The following is a 27,604-nucleotide window of genomic DNA, read 5'->3' as shown; positions in this document are numbered from 1 at the left end:
CTCGTTGACTGTGGGTTCAAATAGAAAATGAATAGAAGGGTTGGGTAGAATGTATTAAGATAGAGCATTGTTTTAAAAACTTAAATTGCAACTAAAAAGTGTCCAAGGAAGGCAGTTCTTAAATGTCTACCCTTAAGTCCAAGTGTTGGGATCTCTGGGGGGTTTTCTGGAGAGAAGAAATGGGATTACAGCATTTTCCTGGCCCAAAAGCCTAGCCAAGAGGAAGTGAAGAGAACCCAGCCACAGGCCAGATTTCAGGCTCCAGGGGTGCACTGCCAGAACATCCTACACACCGGACAAAGACAGTGAAGCCAAGACTACCCACATTCCCAGGCTTTTAAAGACTAGGGAACCTCAAGGGGGTACTTGATTTATGTGGAACAACTAGTTTGCCCAGATAAGTCTAAGATGAAAACTTTTCCCAATCTTCTCACCTGGGATTGAGGAGCCTAGAAAACGAGAATGGAAGGAGCAGATTGAATTGCTCCTTGATGACTACATCAGTGCGACCGGAAAGAGCCTCAACTTTGGATGCCTGCAATGAGCAACGGCTATTGAGTGCTTACTGTTTACTACAATGTAGAGTTTTTCACATAAAATTAGAATATAGCCTTAAAATAGTTATGACACAAACATAATTATTTTACTGGGTCTTAGAAATAAGTCTTATTTTACTTAGTTAACTAAATAATTAATATGCTGTAAATATACAAGAAAGCACAAAAAATTATATAGACAGAATTTAAACCAGGTTGCCCATAATATAACTATATTTTTTCCATTGATATATTTTCTTTATTTTATTTTACTCTTTTTTGTTGTTGCTGCTTTGTTGTTGTTATTGATACAGGGTTTCATGAATGCCAGTCTGGCTACAAGTTCATTATGTAGCTGAAGTTGAACTGATTTTGCCGTCTCATTTTCAGAGTTCTGGAATTAGAGTCACGATAACCAAGCATTCTACCAACTGAACAGACTAAATTCTTAAACTAGGGAGAAGGATGAATTAGCTACTATATGTAGTAGTTAATTGTGAATTAAGAAGTGCGCCTGTTATGCACATGATTCATATTATTATCTTTATTAATTAACCCAATGATCAAAATATACCAACGAATAGAACTCAGTTACAGCACAGTGAAAGCACGGGGATACAAGGCATATGTAGACATTTATTCAGACTGGATTTATAAAACCTGGAATTTCCATAATGTTCCTACTTCCTTATCAACTGTCATCAATCATGAAGAAATAAAAATAAAGATTTGAAGTTGGATGATTACAATATATTATCTGTTACAATACTGCTATATATGCATATACATATATGTATACACACACATATGTTCACATTCTCCTTTAATCTGCTCCTAAGTTTAGTGCTTAACATAAAATATACATTCAATGACTACTTCTAAAATTATGAGAAGTAATGAGATAGGTAATATTTATCTCATTTTACAGATGTGACAACCAACTCTCAGAGAAAACTTCTCGAAGACCACAAGACCTCATTTAGGAATCAAATTTAGCTTTTCTAACTTCCAAACCCATACATGTGGTAAAATGTCAAAAGCCACAAAATTAAAAAATCATGTTGTTATAGGAATAAATAAAGTGAGTTGAAAGGGGATTACTCTTTAGTCAGGTCTTAAATAATGAGCAAAAGCTATCACAGAACAAGAATTGATTTCATCTGAGGATGTAGAAGCTTAGAAAGGAAAATATTGCTGGCCATTACCTCCAAGTTTGTTGATGTTCAGGTATAGAGTTTGAGTCTCAGCTGGGGACTATGCTCCTATATTCTCTACCTGTGACTGCTTCATAGGTTTTTCTATCCTATTCTACATACATCCACCATTTGGGAAGATGATTTCTGAATTAAGTGGTATACAACATATAAATTGTAGTATTGACATGCCACACATCCACGCATCTGCAAAAACATCTCTCTGCACAACAGGAAATTTAACTAAGGTAACTTATTCAAATCAAGACAAAGTTTACAAGGAAATGGACAAGCCTTGGAGTGAACTCTTCTTTTCATCTCTTCTACGACTTAGGCAGCAGTTCTCAGCCCTGGATGTAGAAACTGACTACAAACAGTAGTCTAGAAATGTAAGGGTAGCAACTTAGAGAATTTCAGAGGAATGACTGACTTTCTACAGGTAATTTCTTCTCTAAGCATTTTCCTACCCTGAGACACGAAGGAACTCTGAAGTTGTACTTAGAAATTAAATAGCTTAGTAAAGGTTTGTTGGACTCGTGTGGTGCACAGAAGACAACGTGCAGCTGTCTCAAATAAAAATAAGCCCGTGCATGCAAATGGAGCTAGAGGCCATGAAATGATAACCCAGATGTCTCCCAGTCCTGGCTGTGATACTTTGGCCAGCAGCAAGTTCTTTGAAGCCTGGTTCAGCATTTAGGAGGCCATGTCCAGCAAATATGCATGTGTATGAGTCCCTGGCTTTATAAATTGATTTTTAAACAGTAGTTACAGTGTCCCAACTGCTACTTAACAATATAAACAAATACGTGAAAAAACCAAACCAAACAAAAAAGAAAAATAAAACCCCATCCCACATCCCATTAAAGCACTTACGCTTTTGTTAAACTGTGATTCCCACAAGTATCATATACACAGAGCTCAGGGAAAAGCTAAAGTTAAGCTGTATGAGGATCACAGGCGTTTGTGCTTTATTGGTAAAGGTATAGTAAGAAAATTAAATGATCTTCAGAAGAAGATATCCATAGACAATATTGAATGTTTTTCTATATACTGTCTAAAATTCAATGTTTGCAGACTTTAACAGATAGAATCCAATTTTATATACAAAATGCAAAAGAATTGCATTGGGACAGTTAGGCATAGGAGTACACACTTTTATCTTGCACAGAAGAAAGGACAAGTAGGGTTACAGAATGAGGTACTGTCTTAAAAACAAAACCAGACAAAGCAATAAGCATGAAAATCTTAAAGAAGTACAAAATTTTAAAGACAGACAGTAAATTATCTAGAGTTTTGCAAAAGCACGGCAATAAAAATAATGTCATATTGCATGTGAATAAATAGTCTAAAGTGACTGATGAAACGGAAATAGATACACATCTGGGTTACAGCAAAATTATGAAGCAGCATGCTTCTCAGTCAGTAGCTTGATTATAGTGAATGGTGAAGTGAATGTTTCTATCTTTAATAGACATAATGTTTAACTCCCAGTTATATGAATTCAACTCTCGGTTAATGAAGCAAATAATACAGAATGGAAAGGGTGGTCTTTTCAGGAACCCTTACTAAGTCAACTGACTCATCTCTGAAAAACATAGCAATTCATTCCTCATACTTGGAAGTCGGCCTTAATGAAGAGTAGACCTAAAGCATAATGAAAATCAAAAGTTGCAGGTGAAAAATACCCACGCATGTTGATTTGATAAAAAAATTAGTTGTGATTCTTCCCATAAATTATTCATCAACATCCTAAAATAATAATATCAAGGATTGATAAACTAACATATTAAAATTTAAGGAAGTTTTATTGATTCAAGATACACAATGAAAAAAAGAGTGAAAAAAGAAACCGGAAGTTTGAAATGACATTCTCAATATGTGTTTTGAAAGACATATATCCAGAATATGTACAAAGTGCTTGTTAATGAACAAGGAGAGGGTTACATTTTTATTCCAGTAGCCAAACTTCAGGATGAAGCTTGGAAAACTATGGCTTTCAAACATTAATAAATGTACTTAAAATTTTCTCAAATTTACTAGTAATCAGGAAATGTAAATCAAAACCACAAAGAGTCAAATATTAGGAAGCAAGTGCAGCAGCAGGACCTCATCACGGAACTTCACTGTACATGGTCAGGAGTATAATTAATTTATTATTCTCTGTCAGGAGTATATTATTATTTATTATTCTCTCATACAGTACATCCTGTGCAGGGTTTCCCCTCTCTTTACTCCTACCAGTTGTCACTCCATCTCCACTTCCCCAAGATTTACTAGTCCTCTATTTCCCTTCAGAAAAGAGCAGGCCACTCTGAGATATCACCTGTACACAGTATAACAAGTTACAATAAGACCAGGTACAAATCCACATTTCAAAGCTGGAGAAGATAACCCAGTGGCAGGTTAGAGGTCCCAAGAGCAGAGAAGAAAGCCAAAGACACTTCTCACTCTGTCAGGAGTTCCACAAAAGCACCACGCTGCACAACTATAGCATATACACAGAGGACCCAGCTCAAATCTATATAGGTCCTGTTGCTTCAGTCTCTGTGAGCTCCTGTGTATCCTGCTCAGTTGGTTCTGTAGGCTGTGTTCTTGTAGTGTCCTTGACATCCTAGCTCTAAAAGTCCTTTCTCTCCCCTTTACACAGGATTCCCTGAGCTCTGCCTAATGTTTGGCGGTAGGTCTCTGTATCTGTCCCACTAGTTGCTGGATGAAGCCTTTCTGCCTACTGTTGTGCAAGACACCAATCTGTGAGTATCGCAGAATATCATTATGAATTATTTCATTGAATTTTTCATTGACTTTTCCTTTGCAGGGAAGGTTGAAGGGGCAGTCGTGTTTGATTTTTATGCTATATCTCTGGGATATCTAGCCTCTGCTACCTTGCCTTCCAAGAAAATGAGGCATGGCTCCCTCTCATGCTATAAGAATTTTACCAGTCATTGGTTGTCCACTCCCACAAGTTCTGTGACATTATTACCCCAGCATATCTTACAGGCAGAACAAATTATAGGTTTAAGGTTTTGTGGATTGGATGGTATCCCATTCACCCCACTAGAAGCTTTGACTGGTTATAGGATATTGGCTGGTTAAGACTCTTTATACTGCATTACTAGTCACCTTGGCTTGTATAACCCTCATAGATTCCAGGGAGTTTCCATTGCAATAGGTTTCCACATTGGCCCGCCAGTGTCCTCAAAGTGAGTCTCCTAGCATTCACTTCTTCCATCATGCCCCCTACTGACCTGATCCCTCCTATTCCCATCCCTACCCACCACGAGTCCAGCCATAATATCTATTCTACTATTCCTTTCCATGGAGATTCATGCATCCCCTGGGGCCCTTGTTATTACTTAGACTCTCATGGTCCATAGATTGTAGCATGATTATCCTTCACCTAACAGCTAATGTCCACCCTAAGGGAGTACATACAATGTTTGTGTTCTATGTCTAAGCTGCCTCACTCAGGATTATTATTTTTAGTCCCATACATTTGCGAATATTTCATTTTGTAAATGTACCACATTTTCTTTATCCATTCTTTAGCTGAAGAACATCAAGGTTTTCTCCCATTTGTGGCTTTTATGAATAAAGCAGCAATGAACATAGCTGAGCAAGGGTCTTCGTGGTAGGATGGAACATTCTTTTGTTATATAATCAAGAGTGATATAGTGGGTTTTGAGGTAGATCAATTCTAAATTTTCTGATAAACTGCCACATTGATTTCCATACTGGCTAAAAAAAGTCTACACTCACACCAGCAATGGAAGAGTTTTCCCTTGCGCAACATCCTTGCCAATGTGAGCTGCCACTTAAGTTTTTGATCTTAGCCATTCTGACAGATAAAAGATGAAATCACAATGTAGTTTTGATTTGCATTTCTTTGATGGCCAAGGATGTTGAATGTTTCCTTAAGTGTTTCTCTACCATTTGAATTCTCTGCGTAGGTCTGTACTCCCTTTCATAACTGAATTGTTTGGTTGTTTGATGCATAGTTTCTTGAGTTCTTTATATATTTAGAATATTAGCACTCTGTGAAGTGTGGAGTTAACAAAATCTTTTCCCATTCTTTAGACAATCATTTTATCTTATTGGAAATGTCCTTTGCCTTATAGTAGTTTTTCTGTTTCATGAGGCCCCATTTATTAATTGTTGATCATAGTGTCTGAACTATTGGTGTTCAGTTCAGGAAGTTGCCTCAAGTGTCAAAGTATCCAAGGCTGTTTCCCACTTTCTCTTCTATCAGGACCTGTATATCTGGTTTTATGTTGAGGTCTTTGATTGCCTTGGACTTGAGTTCTGTGCAGGGTGATAGATACGGTTCTATTTGCTCTCTTCTACAAGTAGACATTCAGTTAGACAAGCGCCATTTGTTTAATATGCTTTCTTATTTCCACTGTGTATTTTGGTGTCTTATCAAAAGGCAGGAGTCAGTATGTCTGTAGATTTATGTCTGGGTCTTTAATTTTATTGATCAATGTGTCTCTCTTTATGTTGATATTATGCTGTTTTTATTACTATCATTCTGTTGTAGAGCTTGAAATCAGGGATAATGATAGATCTTGAAGTTCATTTCTTATACAAGATTATTTTAAATATCCTGGAGAGAGAGAGGGGGGAGAGAGAGAGAGAGAGAGAGAGAGAAAGAGAGAGAGAGAGATTATTGTAAAAATTATCTATAAAAATATGCTGAAATTTTATTGGGGATTGCACTGAATCTCTAGATTGCATTTTATAAAATGCTCAGTTTATTATGTTACTTCTACTTCTATCAACCCATGAGTATAAACGATCTTTCTACCTTCTGATATCTTCTTTATTTTCTTTCTTCAAAGCCTTAAAGCTTCATTCAGCTATTTTTGGTAAATTGACATTATCTACCAAGCTGAGTATAGACATGTGTTAATCTCCTATCATGATTTCACATCCATAGTCACCCATATATATGAAAGGCAAAGTGTAAATATTCACATCTCAATTATTCACAGCTATAAATGGCCACCAATATGCAAGAATTATACATATACATACATACATACATACATACATACAGAATAATGGCTAGATCTCCTAGACTAAAATTAAAGGAGTCCCTCTAACAAGTGAACTGAACAGTAGAAGCCACACATCAGTTAATTCTTCAATCCTGAAATTTCATTCAAATTGTAATCTCTCATAATCAAGAAAAAAAGAAATCTAACTCATAAAAGTGAGGACATTGTTTAGCATGAAACACGCTAATCACTCAGATGTTGCTAGTTAAGCAGTTTTTACTTCATTTAATTTTCATGTGTAATATTTTTTAATCTCATTTATTACATAACTATGACCTCTTGAAAAAATTTTGGGTTGTACATTTCAAATACTATATTCAAATTACATTTTAATTAAAATGTAAGAATCTACCTATAATGCATGTGTTAAATATTTTATACATACACAGTTAATTCATATTTCATGATCCTTCTACTACCACTGCCACAAGTAAAGTTAAGTAAACTCATTTTGATCTCAATTAAATCACCAGCTCACATCTCTCTTCTATTTCTTGAATTTCACTAGCCATAGGAACCTAAGAGAAATAAAAATTAGCTTCTGCATATGCAAACCATGAAGACTGGTTAAGTTATTTCAACCTTTCTCTTTGTTGCCACCCCTTCCCAGTGTAACCACTTCTCATCCTCATCTTTGACGTTCAGTACTCCATGGAGCAAATTCTGGCAGCAGTCTGCAATAGGTAAGCAACTTACTGCTTAGATTTTGGTTTGCAATTTTCCTCTTATGTCCTGTGAGTTGCAAAAACATTCTCCTTTCTTCACATTGGTTGTAAAATTCCATCCTGCAATCCCTACGTTTTACATTTTATACCTTCTATTTCACCCTGTTGAAGACCCTATTAAATCTTTTTTTTTTTTTGGTTCTTTTTTTCGGAGCTGGGGACCTAACCCAGGGCCTTGCGCTTCCTAGGCAAGCGCTCTACCACTGAGCTAAATCCCCAACCCCTATTAAATCTTATTGGTTTCCCCATGAAGTGTCCTATTTAAACTAGCCCTTTTTAGTGTGACTGTTTCCTAAATATTTTACAAAAGGAAATACATTTGCAACACCATAGTTTCAACAATTTGATTTTTCTTCGACTATTTTTCCATCCAATAAGGTGTTAACAGATTAAAGAGAAATATGGATTTGTTTTTCAGAATGCTAATTTGACATGTCATCTCTTGATACAAAAAAGTCTCCAAGAGCATATAATTCATTTGCATGAATTCCAGTATGACTTTGCTGTCCAGGCTTGGGAAGATATTTGTTACCTCCTCACGTACTGAGCTCCAGTGCCTTCCACGAAGAAGAATGCTATTGATCTCATGCATTGACTTCCTGACAGTTTAAGAGAAATGCTTCCTGCAGTGCTAGAAACTAATACCAGTAATTCTCTTTACTCTAACCATGAAATAACATCATGCTGTCCAAAATAATCCTATTTACCCTGTACCTACTATTCTATGACCTAAGGCACAACTGATGTTCAGGTGACATCCCTCACTTTCATCACCTCTTCTCAGCTTTTCGCATCTTTGAAATGCTCTTCCCAGAGATCTTTGCAGTGTTTGGTTCTTCAAATATTTTAATCAATTCTTCACCTATCTTTCCCACGGAGAGATCAGTATTCATTGTATCCGTCCCTATATAACTCCAAACTCAAATCCTAGTCCCCAAGTCAGGGTGTGGATGTTTTGGTATGTATCTAAGCTTAACTCACATGGGATGTTTGGTAAGCACTATATGAATGAGTAGATTAAAAAAGAAAACTGGGGTCACCATATACAATGATTAAAGAAATACTAATTGAAATTATAGGTTCAAGGTCAGCTAAATCTAAAGTTGTGAGGAACAGAATAATATACTGGCCTCGCAACCTCACCAAGCACAGTGACTAACTCCTACAAGTCTAAAAATTGAGATAAAGAGACAGGGAGATTGAGAGTTCCAGGACAGCTTTGGCTACTCACTGAGTTCTAAACAGTGCGGACTATTAGGTAATACCATGTCTTTTATTTTTTAAGAGCAAAAGGGACATGTATAATTAATTAAAATAGGATGGCTTTGAGTTTGCAGGCAAATTATTTTTATAAAATGTTACAATATGAACTTTAAAACTTCTTGAGTTAAATACCAAGCTGGGCAATAAACAAGGAAGAAATTTTGTTATTTATCTATGTCTACTCCTATTATATAAAGCAGTGCATCTGGGGACCAGATGACTTCAGAATCCCATTACAGACAATGACCCCTAATCCTTTAATATAGGTGGAGACAGCCAGCATTATCCCATTTAGCAGACTTTAATAGTTGAGGCAGTAAAATTCAGTGCATTTTCTGGTTTCAACATTAATTTTAAAGTGTCATGTTGAATTTAAGTTTGTAGCTCCATATGTGTTCTTGAAGTTGTTACACAATTTGCTCTATAATCTGCTATATAATAATCTACTTTATGAATCTAAACTTCATCATCTAGAAGTGTCACTGCCAGACTGGGCACTCTCAATTTCTCTTGTATCATCATTCAATCACAAAGCAAAACAAAACAAAACAAAACAAAACAAAACAAAACAAAACAAAACAAAACAAAAAAAGTAATGAATACATTATGACATTTTACAAGAAATTACCCCATTCACTTACTCAAACTGTGTGGCTATGACATTGGTACAGATTTAAGAACAGTCTGACGTCTGGGGATATATGAATTCAGGTCCAAGTTAGAATGTTTAAAGTACTTCAGAGTACAACAAATAGAACGTAGACTGGGACATGTACAGAAGCATGCATAAAGAGAATATTAATAAGCGTTTCACCTTGTATTAAAGCTCATATTATTCTCTGTTTCTTTTTGCTTAATTTTAAATTACATATATTCTAAACCATTCCATTCACAGAAATTCAAACCCACCTCCTCCAACCAGTTATAACCTCTCGGTGGTTAAAGGAAAAAACAATTGCTGTTAAAACGGAAAATAGAAGCCGTTTTTTACCATTGGCCCACCACAGTTTGGCTCCTTTCTTGCAGTCTCTGCTCTGGAGAGAATGAAGCCAGACCACACACTGAGGGTGAATTACACCACTTCAAATAGAAGAAACATTAATGGAAAAAGCCAAGTGGGGTTCCAAATAGGGGGCAGTAGGCAGGACAGCACTCTTCCAGCGCTCACAGGCTAGACTGGTCCAATGCCTCAACAGGCAATCTCACAAGCTTGTTCTGCTCCTGTGTTTCAGGAGTAGGAAACATCTCTTCAGCAACTTGTCACTGGAGCACATCAGCTCTCGAGGACTTTTAGAGCCTCTTTGCCCAGTCCCCACTCTATCTGTAAATTGAACTCATAATTAACAAAAATAAGAATGCGAGCTTGTAAGACACATAAGCTTAGAAGAGTTTGTAAGTTTCTCTGTCCCTCCAGTATTCATCAATAAAAGAGAAACCTGGGTCTGGTGTCTTGGCCCCACAGCTTCCTAATTCCTTAAGATCCAAATAGGTATTGATAAACCAGAGCAAAGCCAGAGATGGGGTGGAGAAGGAATGAGAAGTGAGGAGAACTCAGAGAAAAGTTTCAGTCACTTTCTGATGAAGTTCTTCATCTTCCTTCTTTCCCGGGCACTTAGCACACAGCAGAGATCAGACGGAAACACTGTCCTTGCAAAAACGACAGATTAAAATTTATACATGCACAGATGTAAAGTGTGCACGCCAGGATTAAACCTCTGTGAAGGCTATAAAGGAAGACACATTATATTTGGACGCGTACAATGCACGGATTCACTAATGATTGTCTGAAGCAATATGACAAGAGTGACATACACCATGGGCAAATAAATAAATCCAAACCTCAGGAAGTTTGTCTGAGAAAGCAGAAAGCACTTCCCCACACTATAACTCCACCAGGCCTGAAGAGGCCAAGGTCATTTGGCCAGACGTATAGGTTTCCATGGCTCTTTTACAAATATTATGCAAGCTTCTGAAAATCTGAACCCGGTTTGACATTTCAGGAGTCCTTTGGGGCAGAGCACAAATAGGAACTTGGAAGAGGCTTTAAATCTAGTCGTCAGGAATAAATGACCAAGAATAGAGGACAGAACTTTAGAAAACACATTTTTTTAAGTGGTAAGTGGAAAGGACACAATGCAAAGTGCCTCATTTTTATAAAAGGTCCAACAAATGTTAGGTCTAATTATCCCCATAATATTGGTTCAGAAACTGAGCCCCTCAGAAGTTAAGGAATGTATTGGTGGTGATAAATCCAGGCCATAAATATCCACAGATTGTCAAATATAGGACCCCAGTTCTCTATATCCACCCAGCACATTTTTCCATACAGAGTCACCTTTTCTGGAGAAATACTATTTTGATTCAAGAGTCGACATAATTTATCATTTGATAGTCTATCTCTAATCTGTGTAAAAGAGAAATCATAACTTGATTGCAAGTACCCGAAAAAAATTATCAGGCTTGCCTTAACACTGTGACATTGATGACATCTTTTGCCTAAGTCATCACACTTAGTCTTTTCTCTGGAGTGCATGTGGTGCTGCCACCAGGACCCAGGCATAATCCACAACCTCAGTGGAAACCTGTTGATCTCCAATAAAACTGCTCATAGGCAGAGAGGCAGACAATGCAGCATGGTTAACAAATTCTCAATAGAATCCTTTTGTCATCTTGCTAACTCCTGTTCTTTATAACATACACATAAGTTAACTATGTGGACCATATAAATTAATATATAAATATAAATGTTGAAGAAAACAGATGGAAAGCTCTCTGAGGTATGTCATGTTGGCTGTGCTTGATTGACAGATGTAGCCTTCACTTGCCTTTCTCTATTAAGTCAGGTTTTGTGCTTATCTTAATTGTTAAATGTATGGTGATTTGCATGTTTATTATATAGCCTATATATAAAATATGTATAAAACTAAGGAAGATATCTTTACTTTGTGGCTGACTTTCTCATTTTAAATAATCTTTTTTATAAAGGTATATTTCTGTAATTTGATAAGGTTCATGTGAATTTTTAGAGTTCATCTCTATATTTTATAAAATTCTTTGACATGACATCAACTGTTTCTTCTATATTTTCTTTTTGCTTGTTTTAAAAATGATGTTTTTATATATGTTTAAGTTTTATTTTTATTTATACATAAGTTTATGTGTGTGTATTTGTATGTGTGGATGATTCTATAATGTAGCTATCCAAAGTAGTACTCCAAAAATTATGTACAAATGTGTATAAACTATTCTCTAAAATAGAAAAGAAGGATACATTATAACTCATTCTGTGTCCTGGACAAAGACATACAAAACAACTAAACTACAGATGAATTTCCTACATGAACATAGAAACAAAAAATATTTAGTAAAATCTTTGCAAACAAAACTCAACAATACATAGAAGAAATCCTACTCCATTGTTAAATTTATTTCCTTACAAGGATGCAACACATCCTTGTTGTAAGTTAAATAGTTCAATGCCACAAAAAATTTAAACATAATAGAACCTAAACCCTCTCAATAAACACAGAGACGGTCTGTAGTAAAACCCAATATTATCTATGAGAAAAAGCCTTGAAATTGCTCAGAAAATAAAAATTTAGACATTGGTATAAAAAGTAAAGATAATAATGGGTATATAATAACTATGAAAAGCGACATTACAGTACAATAATAAAAGTGTGTCCTGTAAAATCAGAAATGTGACAGAGGCACCTCTCCTCTCTTCTTCAGTGTGCCTCTTGACTTCACACCTCAAGCAATAATAATACCAATAAAAAGGAAACATACAGGAACAGAATAAGTCAAATTATTCTTGTTCGCAGATCACATTACTTAAAATATCCTAATAATGCTGAAAGTTATCAAACATGGTTCATAGCACACTTCCAGCAAAGGAACAAAATCATCACCATCTTTTCTGTATGCAATTACATACACACACATAGAGAGAAAAACAATCCCATCACAGCAGCATCGAATCAGTTGGAGTGAAATACCCAAAAATAAACGTAACCAAGAAAATAAACACACTTTTATGATGAGAGTTGTAAAGAGCTGAGAGAGAGTCAAGGGCAGAGCTAAAGACAGCAAGCATCAGATGTCATAGACCAGCAGAATAACCTTTAAAATGGCCAAATCCTATAGACTCCTATCAAGCCCTGTCAGGATTCTGATGGCATTCTTCGAAGGACTATACAAAGCAATCCTGAAAATTCATGTGAAAACTCCAAGGACACTCGAGTACTTAAAGCTGCCAACCTCAAAAGGAACAATACCGTGCTGCGTCCCGATAGTGCAAACGATGCTTCAGAGCACACAGAACAAGGTGGCTTGTTATTGGAACAGTAATATGCATTGGAACAGTGTAAGGGCAAGGCCATCCAGCTTCCTTTGGACTTTTTGTTCTTGTTTTGGAGCCAAAAATGCTGCTTTCAGTGTCAAGCTGGAGAATTCAAGGATTGTAGTTCCCTGTCTATCTTTTCTTAGGACTAGCAAATCTTTCTACATGATGTTTAGGATTAAGCATCTTGCTTTCAGTATTTTCCCATTTTTCTATGTTGATCAGTAAGTCAATCCTTTTACTTGTTTTTTATTATTGTACAGTAATTTTGCATGGTATATTTAATTATGCATTTTTCATAGGTTAACGAAATGTGTTTTGATTAAATGCACCTATGCTCTCTTTCTTGTCTCCCTCAGATCTTGTCTCCCATGAATAGTTTTCTTCTGAGAAGGCAACACTTTCAGCAATTAATCTAGCAAGTAGAAAGCAGACATCCTAGTAAGCATTTTATGTTATTTTAACATGTATGTATTAAATATTATTTGCTATAAATTAACCCTTTCTCCATAACTCACAACCTGCCGTTTTTGAGTGTAATTGTTCATATATATGCATATATTAAAACAGTATGTAGTATTCATTTATGAAGGTAGGGTGGTTAGGGGAGCACCTTCATGGAGGCAGGGGGTTGGGAGATATAATGGGAAACTGGGAAAGGGGATAACATTTGAAATGTAAATAAAGAAAATATTTAATGAAAGAAAAGAAAAAAGAAGGTATATTAACTGTCTTATTTAAAACCAGGATTAGTTGTCATTTTCTTAAGTTGTAGGAAGTATTATACATTCTGAAAAACAGTCCCCTTTAAGAATTATACACTGAGAATATTATTTCCAATCTGTCTTATCTTTTTATTTTTTCAAAGACTTCATTATAAATGTACTTTCACTCACCATATGTAATTGTCATCTCAGTGACTTACTACTGAATAAGCTCACCCATTTTAAGCTCCATCTGAACTCTAGCTGGTTGGTTCAACTCAGCTATTCTAGCTTAAACTCTACTCCGAGCTAATTGATTCATCTGGATTCTCTCAGATTCTTATTGAATTGCTCTGCTTGGTCTCAAACTAACTCTGAAAATGTGTTCTATTCTTCTGTTTCCTTTTTATTCTCTGACTTCAACCTCTGCATGAATTCACCAACAGCTCAACTGCACTCCACTTATTGAATGAACCAAACAGAACTGAATGGAGCTCAACTGAAATGACTAAACTGACTTATTATCTTTCCTACACTCTTGAACAGCTTCACTCCTGAGAGTTGGACATCCTATCTCTGACTCATTCTGCCAAATTTTTCTCTGATTCATCACTTTGTCTGTCCATCAATTAGACATCACTATTGTTTTAGGTTAAAGGTATGTACTAAGACCATGCTTGCATTCAAATCAAATCACACAGACCTGGGTCTTTTGATGTGACCAAAGAAACCATGTTGGTAGATTAATATTGCTCTACACTGCATTCTACCTTTATTTTCAGTGCCCTGTTTCAGGAGCCAAATTTTTTGGTTACCCTTTCTGCATGTTCTTTGTTATGGGAATAGAGAAGTGGATAATAGGCTGCATTAAAACCAAGAAAGAAAAAAAAGAGTTTTTCAGTATCAGTGATTCCAAAAAATGTAGAAGTCTCCTAAGTATTTTTCCAATAGCTTCACAATGAAAGCAACACCATCATTTCCAAAAAAAAATATTGTTAAACTTCTGACCCTTCATATAACAAATTCACTGTTGCCTTAAAGCCCTTCAACTATCACTAAAGATTACCTAAGTATTCACATGGCTCTATCATGGATCTCTTCTGTCTTATTTTTTTTAACATTTTATTGATTCTTTGTGGGTTTAACATCAAGCATCCCTGTCCCACTCATCTCTCTGTCTCCTCATATCTACCCTTCACTCTTGCAAAAATCCCAAAATTCCCTCTCTCTCTCTCTCTCTCTCTCTCTCTCTCTCTGTCTCTCCATATCCCTCTACACACACACACACACACACACACATACACACACACATACACACACACCAAAAAACATCTCATCATGAAAGATGTAGTTTATCTCAGTGTATCCCACAGCATATTCCTGTATCTACACATCTCTGCTTGCGAATGTTCATTGCAATGAGGCATTGGTCTGGTTCTATATCTCTGGCTTCTGTGATAGCATCACAATTGTATCCTCACAGGAATTTATTTCTCCCATTTATCTTGTTGCCCTGTGGCATAGAGATCATGCAGTTAAGAAGAGCAAGACTGACCCTTTCACGTATCCCAGCTGTTCACAGTTGACAAAGATTTAGGAAAGGGCCAGTTAAGAGCCCTGGATCTGAGCTGGGTGGTAGCTGAACTGGTCAGCACCCTGGGCTTTCTCTTGTCTGCACCATCAGGGTGAGTTCTCCAGCACTGCTCCAGCTAGGATACCAAATGCCACCACTGACAGGAGGTAGACTCAGCTCTCCTGCTCTCCTGCTCTCCTGCTCTCCTGCTCTCCTGCTCTCCTACTCTCCAGCTCTTGGGGCCTGCATCTCCAAGCTTTCAGAACCAGCTCCAGTGTGATGCCCTATCAAATCATGGATCTACTCTCCCAAGTGGTGCAACTTGTGAGGGGCTGGGCCAGCTCTTCTACTCTTATTCACATACATTCCCTTACCATCAGGGCTAGCTGCATTGTGTTGCCCTGACAAGGACCAGGGACCAGTCTCCAGAATGCTGCATCCAGTCAGTCAATGAGGGATAGGGCTTGATCTGCTCTCACGTCTTAGGAGTCAACTCTCCCAATTATCACTGCCCAGGTCAAGTACAGCACCCACTCTCCCTAATGCTGCAGCCAATGAGAGGCAGAGTCAGCTCATCTGCTCTCCACACAGAAGCCAGCTCTCTTGACTGCAGCAGATTATGAGAGGTTAGGGGGGAAAGTATCACCCCTGCACCCACACTACCTCACAGCAGATGACTGGCAGGGCAAGTGCTCCCTTGCTTTCACCATTGGGGATGGATCATCTGAACCTTCTTGAAAAGGACCATCCCTATTGTGCTGTCCAGGGGAGGTGCAGGGCCTGTTCTCCTGAGTGGCACAGCTGGTGAAGGGCAGAGATAGCTCTTCAGAATGCCACAACCAATGACATTCTGAATAAGATTCGGTAGCATAGGAGATGCAATGACTAACTAGCAAATGGATTATTAGGAAACTAAAAATATCCATACACAAAGCAAAGTTTGAGGTGAAAGAAAAGGCAGACCATTGAATGGGAGGAAGCTTGGCCAGACACTAAACTGACAGAGAATTAATTTCTAAAACATACAAAGAATTGAAAACACCTATATGGAGGGGGAGGGGGAGGGGTTAGGGGGATGTTGGCTTGGAAACAGGGAAAGGGAATAAAAATCGAAATGTAAATGAGAAATGCCCAAGTTAATAAAGATGGAGAAAAAAATAAAGTGCATGTGTTTCAGGGTATAAAAAAAAAGAATTGAAAAAAAACTAAACACTAGGAAAAAAATTTAAAAACCAATTAAAATTGGGCCATAGAACTATAAGGAAATTCTCAACTACAGGAAGAAATGTAAATGACTAAGAAACACTTTAGAAGTATGTTCGATCTTCTTAGCTATGGGGAAATATGAGTTAAAACTATTTGAGCATTCAACTTCACCTCAGTCCAAATGGGCATCATCAGGATTCACAAATGCAGGAGTGAATGAGGTCAAGGGGAATCTATTATACACTGCTGGTGAGAGTGAAAACTGATATAGCCACTTGGTAAACAGTTTAGCTGCTTCTCAACACACTAGAAATAGAATTGCCATATGATCCAGCTCCTTCACTCCTAGAAGTTACTTCATGAATTGTAGATCCTTTGACAAAAATACTTACACATCCCTACTTATTTCTGTCTATCACAATACACGGTAGAATCACATGTCTACCAACAAGTGAATATACAAGAAAACATGTGGCACATATATACAGTGGAATATTACTTAGCTGTGAAGGTATTATGTTCAAGGCGCAGAAAAGTGGCATAGCCTTTAATTCTAGAACTCAGGAAGCTGTGAGGTAGACCTCTGTGAGGCTGTTGTCAGTCTGGTCTACATAGAGAGTTCCCAGCCATCTAGAGCTATATAGTACAACTCTGACTTGATGATGATGATGATGATGGTGGTGGTGGTGATGTGATGATGATGATGATGATGATGATGATGAATTTTTCTATTCTAAAATGAACATGAGCAATTATTCCTTTACTACATGTATTTGATTAGGACAGTCAGGAAAGCACATAAATGACAGTTGAGTATCAGGATTTACATTTCATCTCTTTTAAGATTTCCATGTACATGTTTAATTTAGAAACTCTTTCATTTGGACTCCAACGGCAAACAATTTTCAAGAAAATGCTATTAGATATTCTATTTCTACATGAATTTACACTATACTTGTGTGCACGTATACACTCCATCTAAGCTAGTGTATATTCTGTGCATTATAAAATACACAATAAATTCTACTTCCTTTAAGTCTATAATTAATTGGAAATGCAAGATAAATTGTATGTAAAATAAACTGTTCTTAAGAATGAGTCACTTTGATCATCCTCAAGAAGGCATAAGTAGCAAATCAAATCAAATCATGATTTTTACTGTTATCTTTTAAGTGAAAAGATGAATAGCATATCTCAAATGTCTTCATTAATGGAAACTACATGGTTAGTAGTATCTATTAGTCTGTGTAAAGGGGAATAAAATTTAACCTTAAAGAATGGGGAGGATTTATATATAAGCAAATACAAAGAGCCAGATAGTATACAGACGTTGAGTATGTTTAAAATACGGAGAAGGAGACAGGGAAGCAAAATTAATGAGGGAGTTCATTTGCAACATCTAGAGAAAGTTGGCAAGTTGCTGTGGTGTTGAGCATGAAAAAAAGACATTGAAACAATGGTTCCATTCTTGTGCATTGGGAGTCATTGATACATTTTGAACAGGAGACAGAGTAAAACTCACATTTTTAGAAAGAATTATCTTTTAGTAGCCTGCAGTATAGTTCAAAATGGCTCTGACAAGACTACCTAAGTAGGTTGTTGTAATAATCCAGATGTGAAGTTATAAGAAAATAGTCTAGTATGTGAGCTCTGGGAATATAAAGGAGAAGACAAATACCAGAGTTAGTCTAAAGAAGGAAATCACAGACAGGGGTAAATATTTCATTTGAGAAATGGTGAAATACTGAACCACCTTAGGTTGCACAGAGCTTCACAGACTTACAGTCCTGTATATAATAGCTGACTCACAAAAATCTTGTGACCATGAAAATATAAAACCTTGAAGAATATTAATAGTGAAAAAATGATTTTATTTTATACCATAGCATTAACATAAAAAGATGATTATAAAAGTCTAAAAATCTAAAGTTTTTAGTCCACAAAATTTGAATATTACTCTTCAAACAATAATATAAAGTTTGTCATATTAACTCATAGCAAGATTAGTTTGCTTCTGCTGTTTTGTCTGAATAAAGGAGAATATAAATTGATGTTTAGAAGATTCTTTGGACCTTTCTAGAATTGGTTTCCATCAGTAAACAAAGCAACTATAAACAATTTAAGTTCAGACACTCTCTCCAGATAGAAAACTTATTTAGTTGATGCCTTCTGCTTCCTATTATCATCAAAAAAATCTACTCCCAGGAGAACTGGCTGGTCTCTAATACCAAGACCAGAGACTGAACAGCTTACTGGGAAAAGATCATTAGAGATGGAGCTCGGGATCTGTATTATGGAGGATGAAATGAATTCTATTGACTCTATTTTACTTAGAGAATATATGATAAGCAATAACATCTACCCAATCTGTTGTCTTTCTCTTTATGTCTATCTGTCTGTCTGTCTGTCTATCTATCTACCTACCTACCTACCTATCATCTATCTGCATGTCTATCTATCCACTGGTCTATCTATTAATCAATCAATCTATCTATAATCTATCTGTCTATCATCTATCTATCACCTATCTATCTATCAATGATCTATACCTATCATCTTCTGTCTGTCTATCTATCTATCTATCTATCTATCTATCTATCTATCTATCTATCTATCTATCACCTATCTACCATTCTCTTCTTCTCTTTCTGACACTTGTTTTCTCTTTTTTTCCTCACCCTCTGGCTCTCTTATTCTTCCACTCACTTTTACATAGCTTCTTTCTGTTTTTCTTTGATTCCAAAAAGCAAGAAAGCATATAGGATGATCATTTTGATTTTTGTCTATATGAGCAAAAGTCCTTACTGATCCAATGATAGGATTGATTAATTCTCTCCTTTTCAGGTTTAGTTATGAAAACTGATGCCTAAGGCAATTATTAAAGTCTGTTTAAGAGAACTAATGCTTATTGAGTATGTTATTGAGAATTTACAAAGAAATTTGATCCCTCAATTATCTTTTTAAAATAGTGTGTGTGTGTGTGTGTATGTGTGTGTGTGTGTGTGTGTGTGTGTGTGTGTGTGTGTATAAATAGAGAGGTATTCACAACATGTATGTAAAGGTCAGAGGACAACTTTCTTCTCTGGGTGTAGTGATTTGAATTGGAATAGTCTCCATAGACTCATGTGTTGTAGATGCTTTGTCCATAGAAAGGAGCACTATTAGGAGGTGTGGCTTTGTTGAAATAGGTATGGCATTGTTGAGGAAGTGTGTCAATGTGGGGGCAAACTTTGAGGTCTCATATGCTCAAGCCATGCCAAGTATGGCAGTCACTTTTGCTACCTGTGGATCAAAATGTAGAAATTTTGGCTCCTTTAACACTGTGTCTGAATGCATGCTGCCATGTTTCCCACCATGACAGTAATGGACTAAACCTCTGAAGTAAAGGACAGCCCTAGATAAATATTTTTGTTAGCAAGAGTTACCATGGTTATGGTATCCTTCCCAACAAGAAAACACGGTTTCTCCAGCCTTGGATCAGATTGCCATGTGTACACAACAAGCAAGTTTGCCTTCTGAACCACTCGCTGGCCTGATCCCCAGACTTTTAACCTTTTATATTTTAGATAAGATCAATAAGTATATGTTAAAAATTACTAATGATTTTTAAGATATTAGAAGGAAGCACCCCTGCCTAGAGTGACCAGTTGTCTTTTATATTGTGATCCTTTTACCCATCTGGTTGTCTATCCATCTAGCCCTGTTTGTGTATCATCCTTGGACACCGACAGAGAGAGGATATGGCTCTCTATTCTTAAAGAAATGCATTTACTAAGATTTTGGTTATTTTAGAATGAGGTAGATACATATATTTATTTTCATATTTTGAAAATAGTGACAAAATCCAGGGTAACTAGGGGTGTTACCTAGCACCCATCACAAAACAGTAAGAAACAAAAGGTACTACAAAACAAAATTCATCTGGAAATCAGATTTATAGATAGCCATATGAAGTTAAGTTTTTCATTACATAACACTAACACATACAAATGTGATTAGATTATGGCTGAGCACTTGTCCTCAACATTTTCTAATAATGATTTTCTTCACAATGAATTTGTAAAGGAAATTTGTCTGAACAGCGGTTGCAGAAGAGATTAAAGAAATGTTTGTTAAGAAAATTAATATAAGAAGTATTATTAATTAATGTCTGCTTATTATTTATGCCTATTTATATCAATGTCCACTGTGAACTACCTACCTTTAGGCTTATAATAAATCAAAGTACAATTATCTCTTACATGATACAGTTAATGGTCATTCCAAGGTTTACAATTAAATTCAAATAAGCACAAAGCTCCTCATTCCACACACTTATACATCCCCTACATATTTAGATCCATGCACTATTCTGTAAGTTCTTCAGAAACATAGCAGATATTAGGCAGAGTAGAACTTTATAAGATATTATTACAACATAGGGAATATATTTGTAATTATAATCCTAAAAGCAGAAGACAGTTATAAAATATTAAGACATCTAAGAAATGATTGGTGAGAAAGAGCACAATTTAAGGAAACTATGCCTGGGGTGGAATGGGGAACTCAGAATAAACATTCTTTAATTCAAAACTGTCCAGAGTGCTATATGACTAGGAGGAAGGTGTGGGGAAGAGATAATAGGTCTTAAAGATTATTAAGTTTCTAAAATATGTTGCAACCAACAGAATTTGTGAATATGCAGAGAAGTCAGTGGAAAAATAGATTTTTCATTTGTTTAGGTACTAATGAGAAAGATGAGTGGGACTTGAAGGACACAGCTGTCATAAAAGCTTGCTAATACCTATGAGAAGAATTAGGGTTGCTCAATCTCTCTATCTCTCTATCTCTCTCTCTCTTTCTTTTTCTGTCTCTGTCTCTGTCTCTCTGTCTCTCTTACACATGCATGTGTGTATACACACACACACACACACAGAGAGAGAGAGAGAGAGAGAGAGAGAGAGAGAGAGAGAGAGAGAGAGGCAGACTCATCTCTCATGGAAATGACCTACCAGAGAAAGTTCTGGAACATGTGTACACAGATATAATGAACCTGAGGCATAAATAAGACCAGAACTATGAAGGGCCAAAACTCAGGAATTATTTGCAGAACTGCCAATTCAAGAAGGAGTGAGCTTTGCAGGCAAATGGAAGGAACTAGAACATATCATTCTGAGTGAGGTAACTCAGACCCAAAAGGACTGGAAAGGTATATACTCACTGATTAGTGGATTTTAGTCAAAAAGTTCAGGACACCTAGGATACAACCTACAAACTGTAAGAAGTGTAAAAAGTAGAAACGTCCAAATGTTCAATTGCAGGATGTTTCAATTGCAGTTAGAAATGGAAGGAAATAATCACAGGAGGCAGAGGAAGGGAGGGATGTGGGAGAGAGCAGAGAAGGGGAGGGGAAAAGAGGAATGATCAGGTAATGGGGGGAGGGACAGGAGAGAAGCCCAGAGGGACAAAAGAATGAATAGAGGTAAGCAGTTAGGTCCAGGGTAGTTGGGGACCCTCTATAAGTTACCAGAGTCCCAGGAAGTGAGAGACTCTATGGACTCAATGGGTGTGACGTTTGCCAAAATGCCCAACATTGGAAAAAGCAAACTCGAAGAGTGCACATCCAGTAGCTAGACAGACTCTGAAGGGGAGGGACAGGGTTACTAACCCAGAGTCAAAATGTCTGACCCAGAACTGTTTCTGTCTAAAAGAACTGCAGGGACAAAAAGGGAGACAAGAATAAAGGAGATCCAATGACAAGTCCAATTTGGGACCCATCTCAGGGTGGGGCACCAAGGTCTGACACTATTACTGATGCTAAGAAGTGCTTATAGATGAGAGCCTGGCATGACTGTCCTTTGAGAGACCCTACCGGCAGCTGTCTGAGATATTTACACCAAATCATTGAACTGAAGTCAGGGACCCCTATGGTTGAATTGGGAGAAGGATTAAAGAAACTGAATAGGAGGGCAACGCTATAGGAAGACCAGCAGTCTCAACTAACCCAGACCCCAGGGAGCTTCCAGAGACTGAGCCACCAACCAGTAACATACATGGGGAAGGCTAAGGCTCCTGGAACAAATATAGCAGAGGTCTGCATGGTCAGGTCTTAGTGGGAGAAGATATACTTAGTGGAGAGGAGACTTGAGGCCCAGGGAAGAGAAAAGCCTGGTGGGAGGAGTGCACCCTCTTGGAAGCAAGTGGGAAGAGGAATGGGATGAGGAACTGTGGGAGAGGGGACTGAGGGATGATCAATGATTAGAATGCAATTAATTAATTAATTAAGAGTGATTTGAGCACAGAACAAGTCATTTTTGTTCGTGAGAATGAATTGTGGATTGTCTGGTTAAGGAAATTAAACAGTCCATTCTAGGTTAATGATGATTGAGGAAAGCTGGCCATTCTTTTAAAACAGTTAAAAGAAATGTGAAGAAAACATCAAGAATAGTATTAGTAGGCTCTATATTAGAATAGAAATACATGGTAGCTGCTTCTAAGATAGGAGATTTGAAGCCTTCCACCTTGATTACTATGTGACTAAAACATGTGGGAAATTTTCACTATGAGAATGATTTACCACATCATAAGTCCGGAAATTTTTTCTCCATTTTAAATATTACATTGAGAAAGCAACACCTAAATAAAAACATCAGATTATTTGTAATAGTGGGTGGATTTTTTGAAGCAGAGTTGGAGTGTTTAAAGACAATTTAATATTAGATTATAAGTACTGAAGTTAATAGGAAGAGAGTCACTTGGGGAAACAATAAGGTATCCATATGGTTTTTCAAGAAGGAGTTGACAGCATGAAGTTCTTTTGACTGGAAACTATCCAAAAGGAAAAGATTGAATTTTTGTAGTAATAAAAATAAATGTATTGAAGAGCCCGACACTGAGGTAAAGTAATGTTCTATTAGCATACCTCATGGCTTTTGCTGGGATTTGGACAAATGATAGACCAATCCCATCTACCCTCTCTCCATTAGCATATGGATCCAGGAATAGATTCTAAATGAGCTCCCCGGAAGCCTGTAACTCAAGCAAATGTTGAGCTTGCATTCTGTAATTTCAGCATTTCCCAAAGCAAGTTGACCCAATGATCTATATTTGGTTTGGATTTTTATTCCCAGATGTTGAAAACAGCTTCTTTGCTGGCAATGAGTTCTTGTAGATGCATTTTCCCTAAGCTTTAAATAGCATGCTTGAGGGAATTGGTATTACCCAAGACATAAAAAAAAATTAAGATGTAAAAACAAACAGTCCCACTAATACCTTTAATGGATATGCCTCCAAAATTGTCTCCTTGGTTGACATTTTAACTATTGTTTATTGTCACATTCCTAAGAGATAACTCTCTTAAGTTTGTGTCCAAAGGGTTTCAGACAAAACACAGTCCTGAGGCTATACATCTTTTTTTCTTGGCACATCACAAGTAACCTTGCATAAGTCTATGTGTGAGATCTTAGAGAGACTTCCTGCCTGACCCCCTGCATAAACTTTCCTGTTTTCTATGATTTTTCAGAGACATATGACATTTTATCTGCGCCTTTCTGGCTTTCATTGAAAATATTTGTTTTATTCATTGTGAGATAGTTGAATTCTAGATGAAGACCATAATATGTTTTCTAACTCAAACTGGGTAACAAAAGGTGGCTTGTCATAACTTTCCTTTTGTTGTAACAGAAAAAATATTGCAAATAAGTCTTCTCAAGAGCAATTCCCATTTCTGTTTTAAGTTTGTCCATCAAATCATTAAACATTCTCTGGGTTTTGTCAACAGCCTGGTAAACATCCAGCAAAAGAATCAAAATAAGACCATTTATTTAACATTCTTCTCCAACTGCTGATTAGGATAAATAGTTTAGATAAAAGCCCTATCTGATCCAACAATCACAAAAAGAAATCATTTAGCAATTGCTGAAGTTAGTTTGGAATACATCAGAAATATTTTAAGCAAAAATAAATAAAAATGCACACTTTGGCACATTTTAACCTCGCCAATTCATCTTGCTAAAGGCAGTATCAAAGAGATCCATAATCACCAGAATAGACTCTTAGAATTGGAGTGGACTTGTAGGCAGCACCTTCCAGAACAATCTATAGGCTGAAACCTCAAACACAGAGATTCATTTTAAGGCCCTGAAAAATCTGGTATCTAGAAGGCTTTTCCAAGGATGGCCTTTCCAGACTTATTCTTCTAGTCTCTTGAGAGAACAATCTTATAGTTGCTTCAAATCATCACAAAACAATCTAGGTGGATAGAATACGAGATTTAATAGAATATTTTACAAGGTTTTGAAAAATGATAATAAAGTATCTATTGCAATATCAAATAAGGGGATAATCAAATGTACCACCGAATATTTAAAATTACTGCCAAATGCTATGGCCTGTTATCCAAACTTCAACAGGTTAACTGTGGCTCAGTAATCATGATCAACATTTCATGAAAAAATCACATGCTTTATAAAGGTTTAAGATGCTCTCAACAGTTAACTCCTGTCTCATACTCTTTTGTTAAGTGATCTATACAAACTCTTGGACACACTAAATGTACACACTTTAAATGCCTTCGTATCTTTCCTCAGAAAACACACTTAACCCCTCTTTAGGGCTCAATATAAGACTCTTATTTCTTCAACGATGACTTCAAATGATACAATGAAATGTTACTTCACTCAAAATCACTACTGACAGGCAAGCAATCTCCCATCCACCCAATTTAGATTCAAGGCAGAGATTTCCTCAAAAACGAGTCAAGAATCCTGAAAAAGAAACTGACAGGGTTTGATATAAAATTTGAACCATCAATAAAAACTTAAGAACTTCAGGAAAATAATATTTACTTCTATAAGTTTGATAATTTTCCGATACTTCTAAAGAGATTGGGGATGATATGTGTGGCTAAACCTTTTGATAATATTTAATGTAATTGTCTAAACGGTTGACATTTCATTGCAGAACTGCTCATATTCTGTCTCCTTTCTCCTTATGTCCTGTGAAATCAACACTCAAGACTGACTGCCTTCAATGAAGTATCAGTAGGTGGGGAGCAGTTTAATGAGCTCATGTTCAAAGACAGACACAAAGAACTCAGCTACAATTTTATGAACCTATCAATCACATTAGAAAATGGAAATTGAAATATGTCTTCTTTATCCTAATACTTTTTGAAATTATTTGTATTGGAGACAGTTTCTCTTATCTTTAAATAATTCTCTATAATTTAAGGGTAGCTTGAGGTCTATATGCAGGCGAGGGCTGGCACAAGTTAGGTCAAGACATGATTGGACAGTAAAAAGATAAGGCTGGGGTGGGGAAAAGCTTTTCTAAGTAGGGAGAGAAGGAAAAGGAGAGTCAAGAAGGAGAAGGAGAATCAAGATGGAGACAGAGAAGGACAACCCAGATCCTGGTGCTGTTAAACGGCCCTAGGGAATTATGTATATTTTTTAAGGATGGATTTGAACAGGTCAATTTATCTTATTTTAAGTGGGTAGTTTATAGCTTTATTATTTGGTCGTGAGTTTATTGTGTGGATGTATTGTGGATTGAGAATTTAACATATTAATCTGATTGCTATATTACAGCTTACTGAGTCATGATTTCGACAGGCACTTAGGAGTTTTTATCTTAACTACCAAGGGCAGGTGTTGGGAATGCGGGCAGAGTCTGTGACAGGATGCCATGGTAGGCCAGCCCCATGTTGGATTTCTTTTTTAAAAATATTTTTAGTTTTTTTTTCTTTTTTTTTTTCGGAGCTGGGGACCGAACCCAGGGCCTTGCGCTTGCTAGGCAAGCGCTCTACCACTGAGCTAAATCCCCAACCCCACTGAGCTAAATCCCCAACCCCCCCATGTTGGATTTCTAGAGCCCTGATTTTACCAGGTAGCTGGGACCAGAGAGTTCCGGGCTAGCAGAGAGCCTCTGGGACAGATACTAACCAGAGATAAATTATGGTTAGTTCCATATGGCCGCACGGATGGTGAAACAAACTCTAGGGACCAGTGTGGCACCTTGCTCATGGACCCTGGGTCTGAGAGTACTTGGGGGCAGCGTGGAGCCTCTGAGATAAAGATACCCGCAGTGTCATGTGCCCGTACGGGTGTCGGGGCTAGCTCGGGATAAAAGGCTGCCATTTTTTTTATTATTTACCACAACATTTAAGGGTCTTATACTTCATTCTAAAGACATATTTATGCTTGATTTGATAATTTTTATTTATGTTTTCAACTTACGAATAATTGCTTATTAATTCACTGAGCTCTTTATGAGCACTGATAATCATTCTTTAAAAACTAAGGAGCCAAAAACATCCAATGGAAAAAAGACAGCATTTTCAGCAAATGGTGCTGGTTCAACTGGAGGTCAGCATGTAGAAGAATTCAGATCGATCCATTCTTATCACCCTGTACAAAGCTTAACTCTAAGTGGATCAAGGACCTCCACATCAAACCAGATACACTCAAACTAATAGAAGAAAAAGTGGGGAAGAATCTAGAACACCTGGGCACTAGAGAAAATTTCCTGAACAAAACTCCAATGGCTTATGCTCTAAGATCAAGAATCGACAAATGGAATCTCATAAAACTGCAAAGCTTCTGTAAGGCAAAGGACACTGTTGTTAGGACAAAACTGCAACCAACAGATTGGGAAAAGATCTTTACCAATCCTACAACTGATAGAGGACTTATATCCAAAATATGCAAAGAACTCATGAAGTTAGATTGCAGCAAGACAAATAACCCTATTAAAAAATGGGGTTCAGCAGATGCCGTTCAACAGAGATATGGATACAGAAAATGTGGTATATCTACACAATGGAATATTACTCAGCTATCAAAAACAATGACTTTATGAAATTCATAGGCAAATGGATGGAACTGGAAAATATCATCCTGTGTGAGGTAACCCAATCACAGAAAAACACACATGGTATGCACTCATTGATAAGTGGCTATTAGCCCTAATGCTTGAATTGCCCTAGATGCACAGAACACATGAAACTCAAGAGGGATGACCAAAATGTGAA

The 27,604-nt window shown here is 36.8% G+C and overlaps 2 long non-coding RNA genes across 3 annotated transcripts in view; one reads left to right on the top strand and one right to left on the bottom strand.

Moving 5' to 3' along the window:
- The window catches only part of LOC148005202 (uncharacterized), a 134,387-nt gene extending 119,589 nt beyond the window's left edge, over positions 1 to 14,798 (top strand). Inside the window, exons 3-5 of the long non-coding RNA XR_015622366.1 lie at positions 4,377 to 4,479; positions 7,394 to 7,466; positions 13,473 to 14,798. This is a non-coding gene — a long non-coding RNA (uncharacterized LOC148005202). The remainder of the gene's footprint in view (positions 1 to 4,376; positions 4,480 to 7,393; positions 7,467 to 13,472) is intronic.
- Positions 1,117 to 13,134, bottom strand: LOC148005203 (uncharacterized). Of its 2 annotated transcripts, none has more exons than XR_015622369.1 (2): positions 9,763 to 9,868; positions 1,117 to 6,329 (listed from the first exon to the last, which is right to left on the bottom strand). It is a non-coding gene; the product is annotated as an uncharacterized LOC148005203 (long non-coding RNA). The 2 variants fall into 2 exon arrangements; XR_015622368.1 differs by lacking the exon at positions 9,763 to 9,868 and adding an exon at positions 13,032 to 13,134 and having other exon boundaries at positions 3,516 to 6,329.
- Positions 14,799 to 27,604: the final 12,806 nt, after the last annotated feature.

The sequence above is a fragment of the Rattus norvegicus genome, chromosome 6 (assembly GCF_021556685.1).
Source record: "Rattus norvegicus strain SHRSP/BbbUtx chromosome 6, alternate assembly SHRSP_T2T, whole genome shotgun sequence".
Lineage (NCBI taxonomy): Eukaryota > Metazoa > Chordata > Mammalia > Rodentia > Muridae > Rattus > Rattus norvegicus.
Note: the sequence above shows the minus strand (reverse complement) of the source record. Positions and strands in the feature narration are given on the sequence as shown.